Raw genomic sequence first — 19,783 nt, 5'->3', positions numbered from 1 at the left:
TCCTCTGGCAGAGAACTCGGTAAAGACAGGAGGCGAGGTACCCTGGGGGCCTTACAGCTACAGCATTCTATCGCGGTCAAAGCTCATAGCACTGGGGTGGCCATTACTGCCTCCCTTCCCATATGCTCAGAGAGGTCCAGGTCTGCACCCGAGGTCACACAGCACTGGTGCAGGCTGGGCGCTCCCAAGGACACAACAGGCACCTCTGGCCCCAGCAGCTCTGTCTACTGCTCACCTCCTCAGATACCTGTGGTTAATTTTACAATTTAACACCAGCAACGCAGGAGAGGCCTGGGGGCAGTGTGGCCTCACGCCACCTCTTGGAGGGAGGGACCGGGCCCCATCTTCCCAGGGCCCTTCTCCCTGATGGATTCCAAACAGTCCATCTTCTTCCCCAGGAACTGCCGAAACGTTCCAGAAATTCCAATCACATGTCACCCAAAAGTCACGGCCCAGACCCTCCCCCGCAGGGGGGCCAGGAGCCTCAGGGGCCACACACAGCCCGTTTCCAGTGCAGAGAGCTTCTTGCACGTTTGCTGCATGCCACGGGCCATGCGTCTCCCCCCCACTCCCGCTGTCACCTCACGCAGTCTCCGGAACCCCACTATTTCCCTACTTTCAGAGAGTCAGCAACGTGCCCGTGGTGAGCGTGGCAGCCGGCCCCAGGTGGGGGTCATAGTCACACAGGAAACCCGTGACTATAACCTGCTCTCACCCCTCCCAGCCCCCACCCACAGTAACCACCGCTGACGGGTCTCCAGGATCCTTCCAGACACATCTACGTAAACACAACTCTGTGCGTGTGTACGAGACCTGGAGACTATGCTCAGTCCCGCTGCAGTCACCTCACCTGTGCAATGGGGAGGATTGGCCCCGCCCCCGAGGGTCATGAGGAGACGCAGAGGGCTTCCCTGGTGGCGCAGTGGTTAAGGGTCCGCCTGCCAATGCAGGGGATACGGGTTCAAGCCCTGGTCCGGGAAGATCCCACATGCCACGGAGCAACTAAGCCCATGCGCCACAACTACTGAGCCTGTGAGCCACAACTACTGAGCCCGCGAGCCTAGAGCCCGTGCTCCACAAGAGAAGCCACCGTAATAAGAAGCCCGTGCACCGCAGCGAGGAGTGGCCCCTGCTCGCCACAACTAGAGAAAAGCCCGTGTGCAGCAACGAAGACCCAACGCAGCCAAAAATAAATAAATAAAATTAATTAAAAAAAAAGAAAAAGACGCAGAGTAATAACTAGTACAGGCAGCAGCCAGGCATACAGCAAGTGCCAAATTACTGCCAATCTACAACAAGAGACACCCTGAGCACTTGCTTTCTCAAAGGTGCTCCTCTGAGCCCTGCCGCGAGACGGAGGGACACCACGCCACCACAGAGGCAGGTGGAAAGGAAGCCTCCCCCTCCGCACCCGGAGGAGCCCCAAACTTGGCAGGACAGCGTCCCCTGCCACTTCCCAGCCCTGCCTCCCACCCTGCTGGGTGGTCTCCCCCCCCCAAGCCTGGCCCACCCAGCCTGGAGACCAGAGCCCCCAGCGGGCCCTGGGGATGACACTAAGGGGACACGAAAGCCTTCTGGGGAGGCAACCCCGTGAGCCAGCGTCCACACAACCTGGGAACAACCTCCTTTCACTGGATTTAAGGAAAACAGAGTCCTCTGGAAGCAAACCTTTTAAACAGATGTTTCCTCTTGGCACAAACTTCCCGGGCGGGGCCTGCACTCTCACACAGAGGCGCCGGGGAGACCAAGTGATTTCCATTCTTTTTAGGAAGGGGAGGAAAATAGTTTAAAAAATGTGTTCTACAAGCCTGCCTTTGCCATTGTTTATGTAAACAGGTAAATTGTTTCCTGCCTCAATTAAAAACATCTGCCACATAAATGAATACCAATTAACTCATCCTGCTTTTAATTAGTCTGTTAATCACACGCAGGCAGCAGAAAGGATGGCTAGGAGTAGGCGAAGCCGGGCGCGCGCCCCGCCCCCAGCTTGGCAAGGATCTGGGCTGTGTCTGGCTCCTGGTGGATGAGGATGGCAGGGCGGTGGTGGCGCGGTGCCAGCCGGGATTCCCTGAGCTGGGGCTGCCGGGTGGGCACCTCCTCCAGGGGCCCCTGGATGGGGTGGAGCCCCCTTCTGCCCTCCCCCCTCATCTCCAGCCACCCCCCTCGTCACTGGAGAGGAAGGAGGGACCTTAAGGGCGGGCGCCCCACTCACATCTTGGCCATATTTTGCTGGGGGAAGGAGGCGGCCAGGGAATGGAGGCCTGTGCCTGGTCCAGGAAGGCCTGCCTGGGAGTGGGAGGGGGGGAATGCAGCTCGGTCAGACGCTGCATCGCATCGTGGCTGCACCCTGAGCACCGGCCTGTCCCCAGGCCGGTTAGAGCCGCCTCAGGAGTGCCCCTCACCCGCCCCCCGCCTGCGCCCCTCCTCCGCAGCCTTCACCATGGTTTGTAATTTCTCACCCTCTTCTGCCTGCTTCCCCGAAGCCCGGCCCAGGGCAGGAGGCGCCCGGTACACGCTCTCTGAGTGAACCTCATCCAGGAAGGCTCGCCCAGGAGATGTCATTATTCCCACTCAGGAGGCTCGGGAGGGCGGCAACCCCTCCAAGGTGTCACATGGTCACATCACCCCTCCTGAGGGGCTGGATTTGAACCCGGGGGAGCCCTGATTCCAGGGTGTACTGACAGCACCGAGTACATCACAGAGGCCAAGCTCGGGAGCCGACGCTGTCCCTGGGGGCCGGGGCTGGCGGGATCTCGAGTCTCACGTCTGATGGGCCCCTGGGGTGCCCCCTCCTTCCACGCCCGGGTCTCTCCTTCCAGGGTGGGAGGTACATCCCGGCCGCCCACAGACACTCTCCCCACATCTCCCCCAGGTTCCCAGGGCTCACAGAAGCGGAAATGGTCAGAGCTGGCTGGCCCCCAGAGCCCACCCAGCCAGAGTGGTCGGTGGGCTTCCACTCCCACTCCAGGCCCATCAGGCAGGTGGGCACCAGAGCCGCTCAGCGAGACTGCTGCTGCTGAGGAAAAGGGAAAAGGGAAAGATGTGTCCGACTGATTGGTGATGTCTGCCGTGGGCATCGGAGTGGGCAGAGAATGATAAGCCACGTCTGCCATGGGCATCATAGGAAGTGGATGGAGAGGTACCCAGGGTTCAGTCCACCTTTCACCCATAGTGTTCTAGAACAGTCTGCCTCTCCTACTGCCGGTGGGCACCTGCTCAGGAGGCTGCCTGCACCAGGCCTTCTCTGAGAGGTGGTGAACAGTCCACAAATGGACAGGCCAGAGGCCAGGGGCCAACCCCTTCCAAGACCGGGTCCCAGCTCACAGGCCCCACCTGGAATCCTGTCCCGCCCTGGGAGAGGGGGAGGTGTACAGCCAGTGCTAAGTGACCAACAACATATTAGCTCATTTAATCCTTCCAACAGCCCCGTGAGGTTTTTCTGCTCTTTGACAATAACGTTGAGTGGAAACAGTCACACTACTGGAGCGGGAGGGTGTCATGTGACTGGGAGCGCCCCGCGGCCTTGGCCGCAATCAGGGCCCCCCACAAACATAAGACATGTTACTCCCCCCGTTTTACAGGTGCAACTCACACACAGAGGTTCAGTAACCGCCGGGCACACGGCTGGGAAGCGCAGGGGTGGGGCTCCACCCAACGACGCAGCTCCGCATGCGCCCAGCCTGAGCGCACACAGCTGCCTGGACCCAACCTGCTCCTCTGCCAGACACGCAGCGGGCTGCTGGGGAGAGCCACAGCCTTCGGCCTTGAGTTGGGCGGCTGTCCACTTTCTGGCCGCAGGCCGTGAGTGGGTCCCTTCGCTTGGCTCGGCCTCAGGATTTTCCCCGGGAAGTGGGGGGACCCTCACCCTGCCTCGCGACATGGGCGCGAGGATTCTGGGGCTTTCCTGCCAGCCTCCCTGCGTGCCTCCCCTTCCAGGCAGGCCACCAGGCTGAACTCCTGCACGTGGCCGGGCAGTTTCCTGAGCTGCTGGAGGCCAGGGCCAGCGTGGGCCAGGGCCCGCCTGCATGCTGTTGGCGTGCCCGCACCTCAGCCTCGCCGGGTGGGGGCCTCCTGCAGACCTTCTGCAGCGTGCTGTCACTTCAACACCCGCCGGCCAGCAGCCTCACACGGGTCTGGGCCTTTCTCTGGGGCCTTTTGGCCAATTTGAGCCATAAGATGCGTCTAACAGCAGCTCCTCACAGAGGGCTGGGGCAGCTGGGCCTGACGTGGGCAGCCCCGTGCTGGCTCACCCTGAGCACATCTCCATGCCCGGGGGGCTCTCTGAGGAGCAGCCAGGAAGCAAAGCCGTCCCCAAGGCCTGTCCTTCAGGCCAAGAGATATCTTGCTGGCAGCCCGCAGCCCCGCGTGGTCCAGAGGGCCCGCCTGCTTGCAGGGAGGAACCCAGACTTGCTGGTCAGGACTTCAGATGGGCAGTGGCCACAGGGAAAGGACCACAGGGACCCTCAGGTCCCCCACGCCCCGGGCCTGAGGCAAGGGCTCATGATGACCCGAGTCAGAGCAGGGACCCCGCATCCCAGAGGCCACGTCTGCCACGGGAGGGCCGCACGTCGGGGTTTAAACCCCAGTGACCTCCTCTGTGTGTGGCTAGATGAAGCCACCCCCTCAGAGGTGACACAGGCCATGGGTGGGCAGTTATAACAGAGGGACGGTCCTGCAGAAATGAGAAGCCGCCGGCTAGCGGGCGCTCACTGGTCAAGTCCAAGGTTCAGAGTGTCCACCTGCTGCATCAGCCCCGAGGTGGAATCACTGTGCCGCTTCCGAGGGGCACAGGGAGGGCAGGAGCCAGCCCGGGGTCACAGAGCGGCAGCCTCACCCGCCGGCCCTCAGTCCCCTGATCCGGGGAACAGGCTGTGTCCACAGAGGGCAGAGGATCTGTTTCCAGCGCCGCCTCCCGCCTTGGACGGCACCAGGCGGGCAGATGGGCCGGCGCTGCTGCAGCCGCGGTGGCAGCTGCTCTGGGAGAGGCGAGCAGGGAGCCGGCTCCACACCTCCCTCCCGAGCGGAACCTTCTGGATGTTTTGACTCATTCCACCAAATGGTCGCACAGAACCTCAAGGAGATCTGGGGGTGGGGCCCTGCTGAGTCAAAACAGCCGAGGGGTTTTCTGCGGAGGGAGGAGCGTTCTCCTGCTCTGCCGGGGCTCTGAGGCCATCCCCCCACCTGACAGCAGGGAAAGCCGAGGCCACCACTGGCCCCGGGGTCTCCCCTCTGACCCTGGGAGGCTAGGCCAGGCCTGTCGTGAGCGCAGGGCACGTGTGGAATCGGGCGGCACTTTATCCGGGGCTGCGCCCTCATCTCCCGTGCTCCCCTCAGGGTGGGCTTCCCGAGGCCGAGAGGTGGGGGGCCCTGATTGCGGCCAAGGCCGCGGGGCGCTTCCAGTCACATCACACCCTCCCGCTCCGGTAGTGTGACTGTTTCCACGTGACGTTTTTAAAAAGAGAGCAGCTAAGGAGGCCCCGGCGCCTTGGAGGGAAAACCTGTGTCCGTAGGCCTCACCCTGACAGCCCCCCGAGGCCTGCAGGGCGGCCCCTGTGCAGATGGTGCTCCGTGTGGGCGTGCGGGACTCGCTCGCTTGCCCTTCCTGGGACCCGGGGACGCCCCGCGGCAGTGCGGGCGCTCTGAGCTCATTGCGGTTCAGACCCACAACCGTCCAGCACAGCAAGCTTCCGGGGAGTGAGCGGCACTGACCCGAGGGGCAACCCGGGCTCAGTTCCGGCCTATTCCGGCTCCACAAACCTTCCCCTCAGCTGCCAATGCCCTGAGCATGCCCGCGGGCCCTCCTGGTTTCTGAAATGCCCATCTTCCGACCCTCTCCCAGCAGCGCAGGGTTCAGGGCACAAGCGAGCTTCCCCCTCCTCCCTCTTGGCAGGCCTCGGGGCGGACAGAGAAGGAGCGCCGGCGGTCAGCTTGATCAGGAGGACGGGGTGAGTGCCAAAGCTGCCAGCCACGGGGTCACAGCCTGACCGGCGGGACCGGTTCCAGGTGTCCCGTGCGGCCTCACCCTGGGCTCCCGCACAGAGGCTTCGGCAGCGGGCAACGCAGCCCAGGAGGCCCGCAAGCCTGGGAAGGCGCAGCTCCACGCGGGGATCTCCCTCAGGGACAAACTGGCCGCTGCCGTGCGGTCATGCGGGTGGCGGGCAGGCAGACCCCAGGCGATGCCAGGGCTCCCGTCGGATCAGCCCTGCGAGTGCTTCAGTGCAAAGCCTGGCGCACAGGAAGCTCATGACTTTTTCATGCCTTAGTTTTGTTTTTTTTCTATTTTTCGCCGGGCCACGCGGCACGTGGGATCTTAGTTCCCTGACCAGGGATCGAATCCACACGCCCTGCCGAGGAAGCACGGAGTCTTAGCCACTAGACTTCCCCGCCAGGGAAGTCCCCATGCCTTAGTATGTATGCCACCACCTCCACCAGCCAAAGTCCTCAGTGCCCACCGGCGGTTCCCAGGCCGTCCTCCGCCCTTCTCTGCACGCCTACCCTCGTGTCTCTCCAGCCACAAGGCCACCTCGCTGGTCCTCCAATGTGCCAGGCACACTCCTGCCCCAGGGCCTTCACACAGGCTGTTCCCTATGCCAGAGGGGCTGTGCCCTGGTGGCCTCCTGGCTCCCTCCCTTCCAGGCTTCAGCTCAATGTCACCTCATCAGAGAAGCTGGACCTGGCAAGGACAGCAACTTCCCCCCAGCCATAGGCCCTCCCCGCGGGCCCTGGTGGAGAAAATGTTCCTCGTCCCCTTCGTTTATTGTCTGTCTCTCCCCAAACAGAGTAGCAGCCCCACAAAGGCAGCGGTCTGTCCGCTCGATTCTGGAACAGCGCCCGACGCACGGCAGGACCTCAGGCGCTATTTGTCGAAGGAATGAGCAAGCACCACCGAACCAACTACGTTCTAATTGACGGCTCATCTCAGCTAAATGTCACCCAGCTCTGTGCCGGCGTTTCACAGCCGCTGGGCGTGGGCTGTGCCGGGTAGCAGTGACCCCCACCCTGGGGTCAGCCTCCCGGGCTTCGTCCAGGAAGGAAACAACGGCTGGAAAGCGGGGTCACGCTGGAGCGGGAGCCCTGTGAGCAGATGTGAGCGGAGGCGGGGGGCGGGAAAGCACCGCCTGGAGTCAGAACGCAAACCCCCAGCCCCCCCGAAGCTGGGGTCACGGTGGCTTTGGCCAGGCCCACCCACCCCCAGCATGCAGGGAGCTCAGAGGAGTGAGGAACTCAAGCTCTGCTGCAGCTCGAGAGCTACACTGTCTTCCAGTTTGGAGAGAAATGAAAAATAATCATCTCATGCACCCTGGCCAGGCCCTGGGTATTCGGATTCTGCCCTGTGTCCAGACAGGCTAGGGGAAGGTCCATCTGTCCTTCTCCAGGGACCCCCCCACGTGGGGTGGGAGCCGGGGTGCCCAGGGGGACAAGCTGTGTCAGCTGATGGCGGACAGGCATACCACGAGGTGCCAGCCTGCTCCTGGCTTTGCAGCGGCCCCGGAGGCCCGGGCTCCCTGGCAGCTGGGAAGGAAAATGCCTAATCTCTCAGTGGTTCCCGGGACGGGGCCGTCTTGGCTGGGGAGACTGAAGCAGAGGTGACCTGGAGTGATCTCCACCGCCCTCCCCTCCTCCGCCCCATGCCCAGGTTCTGCAGGGTCCCAACCCCCAGGGGCCTGTCCTGACCCCCCACCCTGAAACCTTCCGTAATTCTTCCTGCAGGAGGGGGGCTCCTGGCCACGCCACACAGGCTCCTTATACACGAGGAGTCCCCCGTCCTGGGTGGCCAGAGGGAGGATCTGAGGACATCACGAGGTGGAGACTCAGTGTCCCTGCCGGGCCCCATCCAAACTCCCGACCCAGGAATCCGAGAGCCGGCACCTGGTGGTTCTACGCCACGGAATGAGGGGTGTTCTGGTCACAGCAGGCGGAGCTGGATAACTTCTCTGCGAGCTCGCCTGTCCCAGCGAGTTGTTTCTGGGGCGTGCCCTCTCCTGCCTCTCAGCTGCCCCCGGAGTGAGCCCTCGAGACACCGCCGTTTGGGAGCCAGCGGGGTCAGGTTGAGGTGGACGGCATGACCCTGGCCGCCTCCCCCCGCGGCCCCCACGCAGGCAGGACTCACGGCCCGACTCCAGGGCTGGAAAGCAGATGAGATAACTGTTTGTGGAACCAAATACAGCGACAGCTTGCAGGCAGGCGGGCCCTGCTGTTCAAACAGCCCTCTCCCAGCACCCGGCGAGGGCATCCCCGCAGCCGCGACCCTGGCATCGCCGCCCGTGAGATGGGGGCCCTCACAGGTGACACACGTTCCTGATCCCCTGGGCCTCCTGTGTGTCAGGCTCCCACCTGGGCTCTGGGGCAGCAGGGAACAGACAGACGGAAGTCCTGCCCTCACAGAGCTGACCTTCCAGGAGGGAGACGTGGTGCCCTGCAAAGAAGAGGCCCAGCGGGGGGGGGGGGAGGGGCGGCCGTGGGCACTCATGCAGAGAGGACTGCTGGGCGGGACGGAGGGGGGCACTGGGAGCCGCGCGTGAGGGTGGGGGGAGCACGCAGGCAGAGGGACCCGCCAGTCCCTGGTGTGCCGGGGAAACAGCAAGGCAGGCGGGTCAGGGGAACGTTTTGCGGGGCAGGGCTATGTGGCCTTGAAGCCACCGCAGCAATCTGCGCCATCTGTCCCCGGCGGAGTCACATCCGACTAGCTTTCCGGGGGCCTCGCCGGCTGCCACGTGGAGGCCCCAAACCGCCTGCCCTGTGAGTGGGAGGAGGGCAAGGGTGAAGCCGGAGACCAGGTGCAGAATCTTGCTCATGCCACGGACGCGGGACGCAGGTGCCAAGGAGACACGGTAACTGTTTGCGGAACCAAATACAAGGACAGCTTGCGGGCAGACGAGCCCTGCCGGCCCAACCACCCTCCAGGCTCCTGGCAGGGCATCCCCGACAGCCAGTAAACACCACCCCGCCCCGCCCCGGGCCAGGGTGTGTCACCTGTGGAAGGAGTGGGCCGACCCGGTTAGGTGACTCTGGGAAGCTGGGCGACCAGGGCGCGAGGCTCTTCTTGTGAATTCGTCCCTCGAAACCTGGGGGACAGTGAGTTAAACCGAGTGACCACTCGGCACAGCGGTTCCTGCCCCAGGAGTGAGCCCAAGAGAGCTAACAACGCACCCCCACCCAAAAGTGTGCACACGAAGGTTCACAGCGGATTAGCCACACTCGCCGAAGGTGGGGGCAGCCCAGCTGTCCCTCAACTGACGATGGACACACACAAAATGTGCAGATACGCGCAGTCCAATCTCATTGTTAGAAAGGAGTGAAGCACTGACACGTGTGACAACACGGAAGAACCTCGCTGAGGGGCAGGAGCCAGTCGTGTACCTGAAACGCCCAGAACGGGCAGGTCCACGGCGACGGAAAGCCGAGCAGTGGTTGCCAGGGGCTGGGGCGGGGGGTGGGGTGGGAGTGAATACTGGTGGGTATGGGTCTCCTCTTTTTGGGGTGATGAGAATGTTTGGAATTTCATGGTGGTGATGGTTGTACAACATTGTGAATGTGTTAAATGCCACCGAACCGCACACTTAAAAGTGGTTACGGCGGTAAATGTTATGTTCTGTGTACTTTACAATAAAAAAGAAACCCAGTGGGGAGACGGAGGCAGGCAGGACGCGACCTTGTCCTCCCCCCGTGGTCCGTCTGCGTTGCTAACAGCCCAGGATGGGGAGTCCACGTGTGATGGGGACACGCTGCCCTCCCCGCTTGGCGGCCAGGGCCGGCCCGCAGCAGCGCAAACTGGGAGGGTCATGGCCCTCTTCCCAGGTGCAAGGCTCTTGGTAACCTGGGGGTTCCAGCCCTACAAGTGGGCAGGAGGGTGGCTACCTTGCTGACCCCAACCCAGGCTCCCCTGGGGCTGGTGGTCCCAGGAAGGAAGATGGTGAGGCCGGGCCCCACTGGCTAGTGACCTGCTACCTTCCAACACACGCCCCGCATCCGGACGCGTGCCCTTCGGGAGTCGGCAGGGACCGAGGACAGTCTGCCTAAACAACCTCATGAACCAGGAGGCCTAACTGTACTAAAGGCCCCTGTGACGTGAGGATTACCAGCCGGAAAAGGGTTCGGGTGGCAACTGAAGGAACCTCAGCCGCTTTGAGAATCAGATAAAAGCCTTCGGAAGGCGGGGCGTTGGCACAGGTCAAGCCCAGGACCGCGTGACCACCCTGACCTGTCCTCCCCTCCACCCCGAAGCCCCCAGGGCCATACAAGCCCCGACACCTCCACCGACCCGCCCGGGCCAGGAACTGTGCTGGTACCTAACCAGGGATTTAACGATCACGATTGCAGAGATTCTGAAAAGGTTTCACACGAACAGAGAGGAAACCGAGGCTCCAAGAAACCACATAACATGTTGGAGCCAAGGGCGAGCCTGTGGGCTGAGATTCCAACTGGGCGCCTGACACCCTGAACGAGGCTCGCCCCCAACAAAGCCAGGCACATGTGAAGTGACAGGCGTCCTGGGACAGTCCCTGCAGATGGTAGCGACAAGCATCCTGGGACAGTCCTTGTCTAGGTGTAGTGACAGGAGTCCTGGGACAGTCCATGCAGATGGTGGTGACAGGCGTCCTGTGACAGTCCTTGAAAATGGTGGTGACAGGAGTCCTGGGACAGTCCTTGTCTATGTGTAGCGACAGGAGTCCTGGGACAGTCCATGCAGATGGTGGTGACAGGCGTCCTGGGACAGTCCATGCAGATGGTGGTGACAGGCATCCTGGGACAGTCTAGGCTGGCTGCACAGCTCCCCTATGAGTGCCCCCGGGGCTGCTACCCTCGGGACAGTCGAGGGAGGTCACACATCCTTCTTCTGCCTGGTTTTCACAGCCTTGCACACACACTTACGTGCCCCGTGTGCACCCCCCACGTGCACACTCACACACAGGGCTCCCGAGGCAGGGTGAGGTCCACCATGGGCCCCGGAGGGAGCTGCTCCCCCTCCACCAGGGACCTCCCTGCAGCCCGGCCCCCTCCTCACCAAGTCGACGGAAGGGCAGTGAGCTGGGAAGCACACCTTTTCAGGCATAAGTGCTCTGGCTTCAGACCGTTCTACCCACATGCTGACTGTGGGACAGAAGGGGCCTCTCCAGCCCGTGCTGGGGGCTTGGGCTCGATGCGCAGAGGGGGGCACGGTTCTCCTGGATGAGCTCCACCCTCTTCGGTGCCCGTGTCTGGATACTGCGTCCTCCAGGCCCTGTGTCTGCCCACATCTGTCCCCCAGGACCATCTTCTCAAAATGCAAATCTAACCAGCACCCCACCCCACCCCACCCCACCCAGCCCAGCTCAGGGGGCTTTCCTGGGTCTCTGAGACTCCAGGGACAAAGACCAGAGTCCCCTCTGGGTCCATCATGCCCCACAGTCCTCCCGCCTGGCCCCGGCCCCCCGGTCTCCGTGTGGTCTGTCACCTCCGCAGGGTCGTCCCCAACACATGCCTCACAATGCCACACACCTGCACCCCCAGCGCCATCACAGCAGCCCTCAGCGCTGTGGCCACTTGAGAATTCCCTGTGCCCGCACCCTGCTCTGTCCGACGGGGCGGCCACCAGCCAGCCAACGTGGTTGCTCAGAACTCACACTCAGAGTAGTGTAAAGCACACGTGGAATTTCAAAGTCTTTTTTCTTTTTTTAAAATTTTATTTATCTTTGGCTGTGTCAGGTCTTCGTTGCTGCACGCAGGCTTTCTCTACTTGTGGCGAGCGGGGGCTACTCTTCGTTGCGGTGCGTGGGCTTCTCATTGTGGTGGCCTCTCTTGTTGTGGAGCACGGGCTCTAGGTGCGCGGGCTTCAGTAGTCGTGGGACATGGGCTTCAGTAGTCGTGGCTCGCGGGCTCTAGAGCGCAGGCTCAGTAGTTGTGGCGCACAGGCTTAGTTGTTCCGCGGCATGTCGGATCTTCCCGGACCAGGGATAGAACCCGTGTCCCCTGCATTGGCAGGCGGATTTTTATCCACTGCACCACCAGGGAAATCTCTCAAAGTCTTTTTTAAGAAAGATCTCAATAATTGAAAAAAAACAATTGTCTGTTGAAATGACAATATTTTGGATATATTGGGTTTAAATAACATATATCAGTAAAATTATGTGGGTTCCCTTTTCTCATTGTGGCCACAATCGTAACTGACACAGTCTGCTCTGCTTGTGGGTGCTGGGCGCAGGCTGGGCTCACCAGGCCGTGGGGGCCGACGCGTCCTGAGAGAAGCGTCATTCAGAGCACCTCCTGTGGGACACGGCCTTGGGGGTCCCAGAGGGCACATGGCATGTCCCACCCTCTAACAGCTACTCGGATCACAAACTGAGCAAACTCCAAACTTCCGTGAGGTCTCCGAATAGTCCAAAGAGACACCGGCATGTAGAGAGGCCGTCTCAGGGCTCAGGGACTCTCCGTCCACACACGATCGGACACCGGGGAGTCATCTGGGCAAAGAGCACGTGAGTGGACCAGATCAACGGTTGGCGGGCCACGTGGAGAGGGTCTCAGCCAGACCCCCGACCCTGAGCCTTCACAAGCGGGGATCTTCCCCAGGTAAAAGCAACGCCTGTAGTGCTGTCTAGTCCGTACTCCAAGGCGCGTGGCAGACGGGGTCACAGCAAGGCGGTGTCGTCCTGTCCCCTGCCTGTAGACAGGCACCTGGTGGGGCGAGCACGGTTGCTCGTCAAGGGAGTGGATAGGACCGCGTGCCCTGTACTCTCCTGCCCAGATGTTCTCTACGTCAGCAGAAGGACCTCTCTGCCAGGAGCATGGCCACCCTGCCGTCCACGTCCGCGCTGCCAGCACAGCCTGGTGTGCAAGTGTCAGCACACAAACACCTGCCCTTCCCTCCGCCCTGTGCACAGCCAGCTCAGACACGGAATGCTGCCGTCTGTGCTCTGCCCGGGGCAGGGGTGGCCGGTGCCCCACTCTGACTTCTCAGGGGCAGGGAGGTCGGAGGAAAGGGCCCCTGTGTTTACTGCGCTCACGAGTCCAGGCTGGGCTGGGGGGGCTCGGGAAGCCCAAGGCCCAGGGAGAAGTTGCACCAGCTGTTGGGGGAACCAGGTGTGGCGGAAACACAGAGGCTCTGGACTCAGATGACCTGGGCTCCTGAGTGGGAATCCCACCTCTGCCACCGAGGTGGGATGTCATGACGCTACTGGATGTCATGATGCCAGCCCCAGTTTCCCTCTGCGAGCTGGGAGGGGAGCGGAGCATGGGGGTGCAGGGCATGCAGCCCCGGTCCCTGGCTCTGAGCTAGCTGCGTCGCCAGCGTGGGGAGGAGGGTCAGCAGGCGTGGGGGCCTGGGCTGCGCTGGAGCACACAGCCTGTCTCTCTGGATCACCCCGGTTCGGGCAGGAGGACACAGGCGCAAGCTGGGAATCAGAGAAACAGGGCGTGACTGCAGAGCTGTGGCGGCACTGGCACTGAGTGTCCCCCAGAGAGGGGCTGTGACAGCCACGTCTAGAGCCACCAATCAGCCAGATACACCCGACCTTTCACCCCTCATTACAACCCAAAGAGAGAGGAGCCAGTGCGACTGTATTTTGCATTGAAATAGACTCAGAGAGGGTGAGTGATGTGCTGACGGTCACACAGCCACCAGGAGGGGAATCAGGATTCACATCTCAGCAGTGGGGCTCAGAGAGGCCAGGGTGGTGCCTCTCCCCCTCCACACCGCCTGGGTGAACAAGACAGAGGCTCCCCAAGCTGGGGGGGGGGGCTGTGGCCTCCTCTGGTCCTAAAGACCCCCACCTCTCCAGCCCCTCAACACGTCCCCCGCCTGCCTGTAAGAGGGGCCACAGCAGCCGGAAGGCTTTCCTTTCCTGCCGTGGCTTCACCCTGGCTTTCTCGGGTGCTCCCGGGTCGGGACCACAGGGTGAGTACCTCCTTGTGGGTCCCACACGTGGCCCAGGGCTGTCAGGTGCACAAGGAGCCCTCCAGACCTGCCCCGGCAGCTGCAGCTCCTGCCCTGCCCCCGCGGTGGACTTTTCTCTGCCCAAGTAAACAGAAGGCGCCCAGCGCCGGACGTCCTCCCAAACCTCCTCCTGCCACATCCACCACGCTCCGGCCTCAGCGGCAGTGGGAGGTCCAAGCACCCAGGCTCCGGGAGGCTGGAAGCGGGTGTGGACGGTGAGCAGGACGGACACCGGAAGCCGAGAGTGTGTGGGTGATCCGCCGGGCGGGGCTGCGGGCGCCCTGGCCCCAAGAGAAGGTTTCCTCATTGCAGCCAAAAGCATCTTTGCGTTCCTTCCCACCGACATTTGGCTGCCGGTGCAGTCCCCGGATTACAAAGAGCAGAAGTCCTGACTCCTGTTTTGTTGCTGCAGGAAACTGCTGCACACGGTGCGTTCGTCGGAGGCGCCACTCAGCCATGCACCAAGTGCCCCGGGTACGCCGCGAACTCAGACGCGGGAACCGGGAACCCACTATTCCTCGCTTTCCTTACCCTGAGTTTCCATCCCTAGCGCCAGGCCTCTGCCTGGCTCTTTCCACGGAGGTTACGAGGGTGACATCCTGCCCAGGAGTCTGTTTACAGATGCCAAGCCCTTGCTGGCATTTGTGTGCTTGGCTTAGGGGCCCTGCCCTCCGCACTGCCTCATCTGGGCCCCCATGGAGCAGGGTTCCGGCCTCAGAACCGTGGCAGCAGAAGCACGCCTGCTCCTTTTTTGCCCAGAAGTCTGGGGGCATGATGCCCAGAAAGGATTTGGAGGTGTGTCCAACAGTCTTGGAGCCTGACCCTCAGAATATACAGCGTGGTGCCCGCCCAGCCTGGCCTGGACCCGGAGACCCACGCCTCTAGAAGCTGTGACCTCGTGCAAACAAGGAGCCTCCACCAACCAACCCCTCTGAGCTCCCCGCTCCCCGTGAGCCTGGGCCCTCAAAGGCCACACCCCAGACAGACACCCACCAATCGCGAGCCACCAGCCTCCTCCTGCCCCTCCCTCGGACGCAGAGGCTCCAGGTGGGGGGACACGGGAGTCTGTCGGGGGCTCTAAGGAAGCATGCCTGCAGGCCCCACACTGGCCCTCCGGAGTCGGAACTTGGCGGAAAGCTCAAGGTGCCTGTCCACCCTCTGGTGGACCTCTCCCGGCCTCAGCGTCCCCATCTGGGGAATGCGACAGCAAGGGTGCCCACCTTCAGGGTTGTCCTGAGGTCAAATGAGAGGAAACAGCCTGCCATCAGGGTGTGAGCTGCTGTTGGTGCTGCGTCATGATCACTCTACCCCCTGCCTGGATGACCACCTGTCCAGCAATGCAGCGATGGGTGACAAGCACCTTCCAGAGCCAGTCTGGTCCAGTAAATGCAACAGTGGCCACATTCCCGCATTTACAAATTACAGAGTTCAGGCCCCCCCACCCGGGTCTGGGAGGTGACACCAGCTGCCCAACAGCAATGCCAATGTTCTAACAGACAATGTCCAGTGGCTTCTAGAGGGCCTTGAGTGACAATGACCACGCCCCCCACCTCCTACCCCTCCCCTGCCCTGGGTGGTGGCACGGGGGAGGGGGCTGGCCTTGGGCCTCTGTGACCCAGACAGGGCAGAGGTGCTCACCGTCCCCGGCCCTGATCCCAGGTGGCCCCCAGCCCCAGGTGGTGCCCTGGGTGTCAGTTACAACTGTGCCCCACGAGCCTGAGACCGTGTCCAGGTGAGGGTTCCGACATCTGGGGCGTTAACCCCTCCTTAGCACCCAGCAGTCACCACCAGCCCCCCCAGGTGTGGGAGGAACCCTGACAGGCGGGCCGGGGACGAGGGCCACAGACACAGGGAGGCCAAGGCAGCTGCTGTCTGGGTGGGGGTGGGGCACCCGGGCTCCCCTCATGGAATCGACAGCCCACACCTCCCCGGGCGTCTGTGAAACGGGCGAAGTCCCACCGCCCCGCAGGCTGTCCTGCAGACTCAGGCAGTGAGTGTGAGCGCTGAACCTGGCTGGGCAACGCATGCCTGGTCCCCAGGCTGACTCGTGCTGGCGGCGGGACAGACCACACGCGGTGAGAGCTGGGCCACGGGCAGGACAGAGCTGCCCCACGGAAACGCCAGTTCCCGCCCCCAGAGCACCACTCCTTAAGCACCTACTGTGTGCTAGCTCTTCACCTCGCCCACGTTCTGGATTCTGAGCACACATGTGTGCACACACATGCACACACTGACTGGCAAGGGAATTCAGAAGAACTGAATTCAACCACCACCCTGCAGGTCCTGGAGGGGGCAGACAAGTGGCTGGAAGGGGGAGGGTGCCGAGAGCGCCAGGGCACTTCCAGGTGGCAGGGAGATGCCTCCCCCACCACCACCCTCCACTGCTGCCCGGCGACCAGCGCGCAAAGCCGCCCCCCTACAGCAGCCTCGCGGGCTTGGATCTTGTGGATTAGTGACCCAGCCTGCCGGCGTCTCCAGATCCTTACGTACGAAGGAAAATTAATTTCTTCCAGTTATGCAGAAATGAAAATATGTGGACCCAAATCAGAGAGATTTCCTGCAGGTGGTAACTCATTATGCGGATCACCTGGTGACAGAGGAAGGGCTGGTGGGTGGCCCGGAGCAGCCCCAGAGGGTCCTGGAGGAAGATGTCCGCCCCACATCCTCCAGCTCGCCAGCCCGGGGACCCTGGGTGGGCTTGCAAGCAACCGGGTACCACGTCCCTTCCCCCCCATCACACACAAATCAAGGCAACTCCAGAGAGCGCTGGATTCCGACAGAAAATTGGTCCTAATGTGATATCCCCTCCCACCCACAGTCCGCCTAGCTCTCGGGAGCCCCAGGCGCCACATCTGTTCCTGTGCTCAGCGCCCCTACCCTCCTCTTCCCTCGCATCGTATGAGGGTGGCCCGGCAACAGAGCCCCACGCAGCCGGGCTCTTTAGGGACCAGGCTGTCAGCCGCACAGAACAGAGAACAGAACCCCCTGCCTCCCTGGGACACCCCCATGCAGAGGACAGAAGGTGGGAGGTGGGGTGACACAGCGAGACCCCAGTGCCCATCACAGTGCCAGCCCTCTATGAGTGTGCCCTGCCCCTGCCCCTGAAAAGATGCCAGGGGTTGCCTGGCATCCAGGGCAGGCAAGAGCTAACCCCCCCAGGGGCCCAACCTCAAGAAGTTTCTCAAACCTTGCGGCAACTTGGGCGAGCGACGAGGGACAGAATAGCTGCCCTCCCTCTGTCCCCGGCCAGCCCCTGTCCTCTGAGGGTGGCCGCCCTGGGAACCTCCTGTTTCTGGGTCCAGGGGAGGAAACACACGCCCAGTTAGACATAATGATTTGGTGTCCTGGCCGCCAGTCAAAGTCAGGGCCTGATGGTTGCTCAGATCACCCCCCACAGGAGCACAAGATCTCTATTCTCAAAGGAAATATGTTTCTCCCTGGTCTCTGGAACAGGCCAGAGGTCGGCCAGCCTCAGCCCAAACAGTGGGGAATACAGTTATTTTGGGGATTTTGTGGGGGGGGAGTGGCAGGGATCTCCACTCCTACAGGGGTCTGAGCACACACGCAGCTCCCAGGGGCCGGAAGGAGGAACAGCCTGGGGCTGTGTGTTCAGAGCCCGGTGGCTCAGAGCGTGGCTTGCCACCAGCCCCGCCGCCTCCTGCTCCACGTAAGCCCGTCTAGGGCTGAATTTCCAGCCATCTGTCCCTCCACGTCGGCTCACACCTCCCTCCCCGCCGTTCCCACAGCCTGGCTCCCAGCCTGCCCAACATGCAGATGGACGGTTCCCAAAGCGTGTGAGCAGAATCGCTGCCACGGGGCTGCGCCCGAGGCCCCGGAGCTGTCAGGATCCAGCGGCTGTTGTTTAAGACCTTCTCCCCACCCACGGGGAGTGGGGCAGGGCCCACCCCCCCAGGACTTCACCCCCAAAAATGTTTAACGGCTCCTGCGCTGGGAGGCATGTCCAGGAACCAAAACAAGAGGGGGAGGGGCTAGAGGGAGCTCTGGCCCTCCTCCCCAGCCTGGCCACAGGCACCTCCATCTGTCCTAGGGTCACCCTCTCTGCCCCCCAAACAGTCCCCTGTCACATGGCCCGAGGCCTCTTTGTCAGGAAGCGCGGGCACCGCAGGGGAACCCGCAGGACTCCCCACCTTCCGCACGCAGGTCCCACCTTAGGTCTGACCACACCCCCGGCAGGTCAAGCTCCCGCTCACCTTGGGGGTGGTCAGTGGGCGGGCGCTGAGTGGGCTGGTCCCACCCCGCTGTGGGCTCCAACTTTGTAAAGTGGGGAGGGGGTGCCTCGGGAGGCCCACGCACTCTGCATGGCTGCAGAGAGACCCTAGGACAGCAGCCGCGGGCGGAGTCGGGTGACAGCGCGGCAGCGCGCGGACAGACGGGACACTTACGGTCCGGGGGTCCGGCGGACGGGAGGCGATTGCACTCTCGCGACCCGGCTCCTGAAGTGGCTTTTCCTTCGAACTCGGTCCCTGCCTCCGTAACTTGGGGGCAATCCGCGCGCTGTCTTCTCGCGCCGGCCGCGCTCAGGCGCGAGACGGGGCCGGGGCGCGCGGGGCGGCTGCCCGGGCCATGCCCAGTCGGGCTCCGGGCCGCTCACTCCGCCCGCCGGCCGCCCGCGCGGGAACAAAGCGCGCACGCCGCCCCGGGCGGTCTCCGGCCTCCGCGGCCCGCGCCCGGTCCAGCCGCCGCGCCTTTGGCTCGCGGGCGCCGGCTCCGGCTGCCGCGCGCTCGCCCGAGCGTCTCACGGGGCCCCGCGGCCCCCGCCCCGCGCGCCCCGCCTCCGCCTCCTGCCCCTCGTCGCCGCCGCCGCCGCTGCGCCACCTGCCTCCTGCTCGGCGCCCATCGCGCTCAGCTCCGCCCCGGGGCGCCGGGCTCCGTGCTGGGCTGGCGCGGGAGAGTGGCTCCGCCCGCCGCCGCCCAACGCCGAGGGCCGCCCCCGCCGTCCCAGCCACTCGGGCGGCCGCGGACCCCGGGGCGCGTCCTGAGAAGTCGGCCGAGGGCGCGGGCCAGCCTTGGGGGCCGGAGGCTCTAGGGCGCAGCCGGCGGCCGGGAGCGCGGGTGCGAGTGTGGGGGCTGCGCGGGCGGGTGTGAGCGGGGCGAGTGCGGGTGCGCGGGGTGCCGGGGTGGGAGAGAGACTGCTGTGGAGAGAGAGGCAGCCCGTGAGGGCAGCGCAGGGTGCCGCGAAGCGCGGAGCGCGGAGAGTGCGGGAGCGCGGGATGTCGTGGTGGGGGGGTCGCGGGTGCCGCGGGGGTGGCAGTGTGGGTGCCGTGGGCCGGGAGCGCGGGCTGCCGTGGGGAGAGCCGTGAGGGTGCCGTGCAGGGAGCTCGAGTGGCGCGCTCGGCGGGCCCCTCGCCCGCGCCCACCCCCGCCGCCGCCGCCTCCGCAGGCCGCGCCCTGGGCGGGCGGGTGGGGGCCTGGAGCTGAGCGCGCCGCCGCGCACACCCACCTCGGAGCAGTCGGCGGGCGCCCGCCTCGCAGTTTTACAGCCGCGGCGTCTGGCGTCCCGGCGGGAGGCGAGCGGCAGGCGTCCCTCCTCCGGCCGCCGCGCCCCGCCGCCCGCCGCCCGCCGCCCGCCGCGTGGGCCGGGCCGGGCTGGGGCCGCCTCCACGCTCGGCCGGCAGGGGGCGCCCTCCCGCCGCGCCCCGCACCGCGCGCCCTGGTGGCCTCTGCCCCACGCTGACCGAGTTACTGAGCGGAGTGCGGGGACGCAGGATCCCGGCTCACAGCTTCTGGCCTGGGGCGTTTGCGTGTGCTCGGCATTTATCTGCGTCCCATTCGTTTAATGTCACCCTGCAGGAACGCCCAAGCCGCTGCCCTGGCCTCTGTGCGCCCCGCTTCTCCCTGCCTGCAACCCTC

The 19,783-nt window shown here is 63.7% G+C and overlaps 1 protein-coding gene across 3 annotated transcripts in view; it reads right to left on the bottom strand.

Annotated features, from left to right (window-relative positions):
• CBFA2T3 (CBFA2/RUNX1 partner transcriptional co-repressor 3) overlaps positions 1 to 19,490 on the bottom strand; it is a 68,116-nt gene extending 48,626 nt beyond the window's left edge. Inside the window, exons 1-2 of one of the 3 annotated variants that reach the window (XM_057534674.1) lie at positions 19,374 to 19,426; positions 18,316 to 19,065 (exon numbers count right to left, since the gene is read on the bottom strand). The gene's annotated coding sequence lies outside the window, so the exon portion shown is untranslated. Of the gene's footprint in view, positions 1 to 18,315; positions 19,264 to 19,373 lie in introns of those variants that run through there. The other 2 variants (XM_057534675.1, XM_057534673.1) reach the window with 2 other exon arrangements.
• Between the last annotated feature and the right edge of the window lie 293 nt (positions 19,491 to 19,783).

Source organism: Balaenoptera acutorostrata, chromosome 19, assembly GCF_949987535.1.
Source record: "Balaenoptera acutorostrata chromosome 19, mBalAcu1.1, whole genome shotgun sequence".
Lineage (NCBI taxonomy): Eukaryota > Metazoa > Chordata > Mammalia > Artiodactyla > Balaenopteridae > Balaenoptera > Balaenoptera acutorostrata.
The sequence above is the reverse complement of the archived record's forward strand: the minus strand, read 5'-3'. Positions and strand labels throughout refer to the sequence as shown.